Genomic DNA, 7,359 nt, shown 5'->3' with positions numbered 1-7,359 from the left:
AATATTCAAATATGAATGTAAATTCTTAAGATCTTAAAGGTTTTCATTTACTTTGTAAAGATAGAATATATAATAAAAATTATATACTATAAATAAGGAGAATTAATATTTTTATTATTGCCATTTTATATCTTTTATCCCTCCATATCAACAGAAACTATAGTGTTACTATCATTTTGTTTGTATTCTTTTTGTTATTATTATTAAAAAAGCTGGTAAACAAGTTGCCTTAAAACATATTTTCCATTCCCTAGTATTTTAATTTTAAAATAAATGAAATGGTGAAGAATCAGAGGAAAATTGAATCCCTCACAACCCATTAGCCCATAGCCCTTTTCCTCTGTTACCCTAACATCATTCTCTGGGAAGTATTTTCTCACCCTTTTAGGAACAGCATCAGCACTCTTCCACAAAAGGAAATAGCTCTGCTTTGCTTTTTGTGTTGATTTGGAATCAGCTCATGTTTGAATTATATTTGGAGCTGAATGGAAACAAGACTCTTATTCATTTCCATAATGATCATTTCCTGTATCCATAGTGCTTCTAAATGTACAATGTAACTGAAGACAGATAAAATGTATTCGACAAGAATAAAAAAAAAATCATACTAACTTCCAGTAAATACAACTTCTGACCACCACAGAGCTCTTAAATCTTCAAACGCAGGGTGGGTTCTAGGAATAGTTTGAGTAGTATAGCATTATAAAAGATATGACAATGTTATTTGTCTCAGAACACAACTAACCTCAAAACTTCTTAAGCATGAATGCTCCCCCAACACTTCGTCCTAATTCTCTTCTCTCTAGAGAAAATCCTGTGTTTTGATGATCTTATTAACTCTTCTGGTTTCAATTTTCTTCTCTATAGATACCTTCTAAATTTCTGAATTTAAACCAATTTCCTGAACGCCAATCTATTATTGCAAATGGTCTAAAACATCCTCCTGGATTTTTCATTAGTATTTCTAATTCTACTTATACAAAAAATAGTAATCATTCTGCACCACTACCTCTAACCAATTGTTCTTCTAAATTTTTCTTATCTATTAGGTATACCAACATCATTCTAGTCATTTAGGTGCATAGTTACAGAAACATTAGTGCCTCTTCTTCCTGATCCATTCCACATACAAGAAATGGCCAAATTTTGTCCATTCTATCTTTGCTACTTCTCTCACATCAACTCCCTTCTTAACACTCACATGACTAGTACTGTACTTCAAGTTCTTTTTCACTCTCATCTGAATTATCACATTAGCTTCCTTATTGGTCTTTTTGATTCTCATAGTGCCTAATGTTTTCAGTTAATTTTCCCCACAGGTGACATATTATTATTCTTCAAAGTTCTCCCCTAGTCAAAATTATTAAATGAATTTCTATTGGTTTAAGGATAACATATAAATTCATAACTTTGCATTTTATAGTCCCTCATTATTTGATTACAAACTTTCCCAAATGTATTTACTTTTATTTCCATTCACATGTTTTCTTTGTTTTGAACAAGCTAATCTTTGAGTTGTTCTTATACTTACTGTGCCAAATTCCCAATAAGTTTTTGGGAGTGTTTAGGAGGCTTTAAGGTAAAAAATAATAGCTAATATAATTTTGAATTGTTTTAGTAGAAGGACAGCTTTTAGGCTATAGGAGATGATAAGCCTAACGTCCTCTTTCCTTATCAGAACTTATGTGAAGTATTATGTTAATTTCTGGGCACCATAATTTTAGAAAGTCATTGTTAACCTGTAAAGTCTCTACAGAAAATCAACTAGAATAGTGAAGGACATAGAGGTCTGGATAGATGTGAACTGATTTAAGGAAGTATGTATGTTTAGCATGGAGGTAATGACAACTGTCTTTAAGCATTTGAATGATATTCATAGTTAGGAGAGTTTACATTGGTTCTCTAAGGCCCCAGAGAGGACAGTGAGGTGCAATGGGTAGCAGAGGTAATTGCATCTATTTATTTAAAAAATATTATTCATTTATATTTTAACATTTTTTTTAGAATTGAGTTCTATATTCTGTCCTTTCCACCCCTCACACCTTTCCTACCCTCTGTGAAGGTAATAAAATTTAGATATAGCACACACACACAAACAGACAAAAAAAAGTGAGAAAATTATACTTCAATTTATACTCAGAGTTCATCAGTTCTCTCTCAAGAGGTATATAGCATGATTCCTTTGGAATGAGCTTGGATCATTTTAATGATGAGACCAATCTAATCTTTCACAACTGATCATCATTATGACATTGCTTTTATTTTCCACAATGATCTCCCAGTTCTTCTCCCTTCCCTTTGCTTCAGTTCATAATGGTTTTGCCATGTTCTTTCTTTTCTAAAATCACCTCTTCATCATTTTTATGGTACATTATTACACACTATTAGCACACTCCATTACAATCATGTGTCACCTCTTCTTCATCCATTTCCCAATCAATGAGCATCAATCAATTTTGAAAATTTTTTTTGCCACTACTGACAGAACTAGAATGAATATTTTTTGTACATTGAGGTCTTTTCCTTTATTTTTTGCGGGAGGTGTTTCTTTGGTGTATGGATCTAGTAGAGGTTTTGCTAGGTCCAAGAACCTACACAATTTTATTGTTATTTGGGGATAGTTCCAAATTCTTTGGAACAATTCACAACTCCAATAGTTAATTACTGTGCTTATTTTCCATCATTCTCTCTAGAACATGTCATTTCTAATAGGTGTGATTTCTTTATGTAAAAACTACCTTTTGGTAATTTATCAATTGGGTAATGACTTACTTATTTTTTTATAAATTTGACTCATTTCCTTATATATTTGAGAAATAAGGCCTTTGTCAGAGAAACTTGCTATAAAAAGCTTTTATATAACTTTAGTGTCTGTGGTACCATTTATCAAATGTAATTTCTGTGATTATCCTTTTTCATTAGGTCTATTTTTGCTTTTGCTTTATGATACGATATGATATGAGATCATGATTGCTGCCCATACATTTTTTTTGCTTTAGCTAAAACATAATAGATTCTACTCTAGTCCTTTATTTTAAGTATATGTATGTGTGTGTGTGTATGTCCTTCTGTTTCAAATATGTCCATTTTAAATAACAAATTTTTTGATAGTGATTTTCTATCCATTTCATTCTTTACTTCCATTTTATGGGTAAGGTCATGCCATTCCCATTCACAGTTATGAATATTGTACATTTCCCCCATCTTATTTTCTTCTACTTATCCTTCTCTCTCTCTTTATCTTGTCTTTCCTCAAAAGTGTCTTTTGTTTCTCATAATTACCTCCATAATTTCTTCCTATTGTATGAGATAGATTTCTATACCCAACTGAGTGTTTCTATCTTTTTCAATCTTTGAATTGATTCTGAAGTGAGTCAGGTTTAATTATTACCCCATCCTTATTTTACCTTCCACTGTAAAAGCTATTCATTGAGAGCTTCTATCATATCAGAATATTTCCCCATACTAACTTTCCCTTTGCCCTTATTCCAGTGCATCCTTTTTATCCCTTTATTTTTTAGATCTTCACAACATATTTGATTTATAATCATAATCTCTGTCTATGTTGACTCTTCATTAACCTAATAATTGATAATCATCATCATCATAATAATAATAATTTTAAGGGCCTTAAACATTCACTAGTTTCAGGAAAACATTTTTATAACAAAACTCTCTGACAAAGGTTTAATTTCCCAAATATATAAAGAACTAAGTCAAAATTACAAAAAAATCAAGCCATTCCCCAATTGACAAATGGCCAAGGGACATGAATAGGCAGTTTTCACATGAAGAAATCAAAACTATCAATAAGCACATCAAAAGTGTTCTAAATCCTTCCTGATTAGAGAAATGCAAATAAAAACAACTCTGAGGTATGTTATAAGGAAGAGAGGATTTGAGCATATGAGATAGGTGTCCAGGGAGATGCAAATGCAGAGAAAAGATTCTAGAATGTGGGGGGAAAAGTGTGAGACAGTTAACTGAGGTTGGAGCTTGGCTTTTTTCTGGTTTGACCTGGAGGGACTGGCTGCTTTCCCTTGTTGGCTGTTTCTACCTTGTCTTTCCCATTCTATCTGCTTACCCACTGACTTGTCATCTACTGAGTTTCCTGGCATGATCCTGAATCATCTGGGCCATCTCTGTGTAAGATTTGGTCTGGGGTCCTTCTGGATCCAGGACCTCTCCCTGGGCCCTGCCCTGTCATACTGCCAAAACCAAATACCTCTATTACCTTCAAAAGGGGGGTGTTTCTAATAGGGACTGGTGTAATAATTAAAGGAATTGTAAGGATTGAAGAAGTACAGGAGATAAGGAATGTTTTGTAATAGGGAATGGAGGAGTTGAAGGGATAGAGGGAATATGGATGCTGGTGAGGTAAATGGAGAGAGATACCCCCTGCTGAGAGGATATCTGAAAAATGGGGTTCAGGAGAAATGTACCAACTATGATAGCCTAAGGGGATATCTTCTCTATTGATCGATGTTGGGGATACCCTGGGGCAGGTAATCATGGACCCCCTCTGAGGGGAAAGGATCCCCCCAAGACCAAGGTCCCCAGCAGGGGTCCAATAAGGACTGTTTATGGTTGAATGGCTGTCCTTAGGTTCAGCTCCCTCTATGACCCCCTGGAATGACAGTCCTCTTATCTGACTGCAAGTTATTTAACTCAAGATAGATTTAATAACAAGTTTGGATTGGGAAGATATCAGGGAAGAGGTAATCATGATTTCCCTAGATTGGGTTCGATTCTCTCTCAGCTTTTGAGCTGAGGCCAGGCCTTACAGGCTTGTGGAGGTTTTCTTTATTCCTGTCCATGCTAATCTATCCTAGTTTTCTTAAATTCAAAGTCTTTAGCAGTAGACAGAAAGAGGAAGAAAAGGTTCTGATCTTCAGAGCTGGTTGGGCTTGTCTCTTTGGGCTGACACCCCCAAAGACTGGCCTTACAGTTCAAACTGCTCCCTTTAAATTCTTTTTTGATGACACGATCAGATCACAGGAATCCAGGTAGAACACACAGTTCAGAAAATCCAGGAATAGAGGAACTTCTATCCTGAGTCAGGGAGAGAGCTCTCCTTCTAGTCTGAGGACCAGGAAAGAGTCCTCGAGATCAACTATCCCTCTCCAAGTGGCCCCTCCCCCCCACCAACTGTCATCGCTGTTCACCAGTGTCACTCTAACCTTCCAACTTCTGTTTTCTCCATCTTGGTGGCAGAAAGTCCAGAGCCTGATTCAGTTTTCCTTTCCACACTGGGTCTTTAGACAGATAGATAAGCATTAGTTTGACTCAAATTTGTGAAGACTCTCAGTGATGAGACATTTAGATCTGGGGGAGTTTGGAGAGTTGCTATTACTTTAGGATTATCCAAATCCCCTTCTCACCTTTCCTTGTCATAATAAATCCCACATCCAACATCCAGATAGTGGTCTGTGTTTGTTACTTCAGGACAGGCTCTGCCTGGACTGGATCAGTTATCCTGTCAGGCCAGAGTCAACTTAGTGACACTGCCTTCCCAATTCAGTTAAATCTTCTGATTCTGACCCTTTCTGAATCATCTAATCCCATCCCCAAAACACCTTCCAACAGAGGTACCACCTTATACCTAGCAAAATGGCCAATATGGCAGCAAAGTAAAGTGATAAATGTTGGGGGAATGTAGCAAAATTGGGACACTATTACACTGCTGGTAGAGTTGTGAATTGGAGGGCAATTTGGAATTTTGTGCAAATGCCTTTAAAAGACTATCTCCCCTTTGATTCAGCCATAGCACTGCTGGGTTTGTACCCCAAACAGATAATAAGGAAAAAGACTTATACAAAAAATACTTATAGCTGCACTCTTTGTGGTGGCTAAAATATTGGAAAACTGGGGGGGGTGTCCCTTGATTGGAGAATAGCTGAACAAATTGTTGTATCTGATGGTGATGGAATATTATTGTGCTGAAAGGAATAATGAGATGCAGGATTTCTATATAAACTGAAAGGATCTCCAGGAATTGATGCAGAGTGAAAGGAGCAGAACTGAGAGAACATTATACACAGAGACAGATACACTGTGGCACAATCAAATATAATGGAATTTTCCCCTAACAACAACGTTGTTCCAGGACGAAACAACACTATCGTCAACCAGAGAAAGATCTGTGGGATTAGAAATGCAGAAGAATAACTTATGATGGATCAAGTGGTTCAGTGAGGATATGATTACAGTTTTGGCATTAAAGGATCAGTTTATTGCAAATGTGAATAACATGGAAATAGATTTTGAACAATGATACATGTATAAACTAGTGGAATTCCTTGTCATTTCTGGAAGGGGGGAAGGAAGAGATATGGGAGGAATCATGAATCATGTAACCAATGAAAATATTCAAAATAAAAAATAAATAAATAATAAATTCCCCAGTTTCAAATTGGCTGGTGCAGATGAACATAGATAAAGCAAATTAATATCTCAGAAAGACTAGATTTATATAAGAGAAAATTTGCTGATTATTAGAACTATACAAAAATGGAATTAGCTTCAGTGGGTAGCCACTGTTTTTTCTTTCATTGGAGGTCTTCAGGTAAAAGGCAAATGATCACTGTGGAAATTTTTTTCAGATATAAGTAACACTACATAGCCACTGAGGTCCTTTCTAACTGGTGAACATATGTAATTCTTTTTGACTTGTATTAGTAAAAAGTAATCACAAAATTATTGTCCTAGACTAATTTTTTTTGTATTAGTCACCAGATCATATAAATGAAAAAAGAATGCAGTATATACTTATCTGGTTATTCATTGGGTATTATAATAATTTTCTGTTTCTATTTGTTTTTTTTTTCCCTGAAATCATTTGCTCTTGGCATTAGCCTGAGGTTATGTGTTTTGCTATATATTTGCTTGCCTCTTTGCGTTAAATCACTAAAGGCAGATAATATTGCCAATACATTATCTCTTTTCCCTTCTTTTCTGTCCCTTTCCAATCCCCTCTGGGTTAGGATATTCTGGAACAAACATGTTTTTAGCAGATAAGGATTTTCCTTTCTGGCATTTTAAATCATAGATGCATTTGTCATGAGGTAAAGTTGCAGATGCATGTAACACTGTATGTCCACAGCATATACACTGAAGTAAATAAACATGGACAGAAAACCAAGTCTCAGAGGTGGGATTAAAATCAGGACATAAAATTTAAATGACATTTACAAATGTAGTCTATTAGAACCTTCAAATTACAAATTGATTTATAGTCTATCAGAGACTGCTTAGAAAATATGTTTGCTTTTATATTTATATAAATGTAGCTGATGGTTATAAAAACTGTTTTTTTTAACTACCCCAAAGATTCAAGTCAGTCCATGCTTTTCTTCATCA

Source organism: Monodelphis domestica, chromosome 2 (genome assembly GCF_027887165.1).
Source record: "Monodelphis domestica isolate mMonDom1 chromosome 2, mMonDom1.pri, whole genome shotgun sequence".
Lineage (NCBI taxonomy): Eukaryota > Metazoa > Chordata > Mammalia > Didelphimorphia > Didelphidae > Monodelphis > Monodelphis domestica.
Note: the sequence above shows the minus strand (reverse complement) of the source record.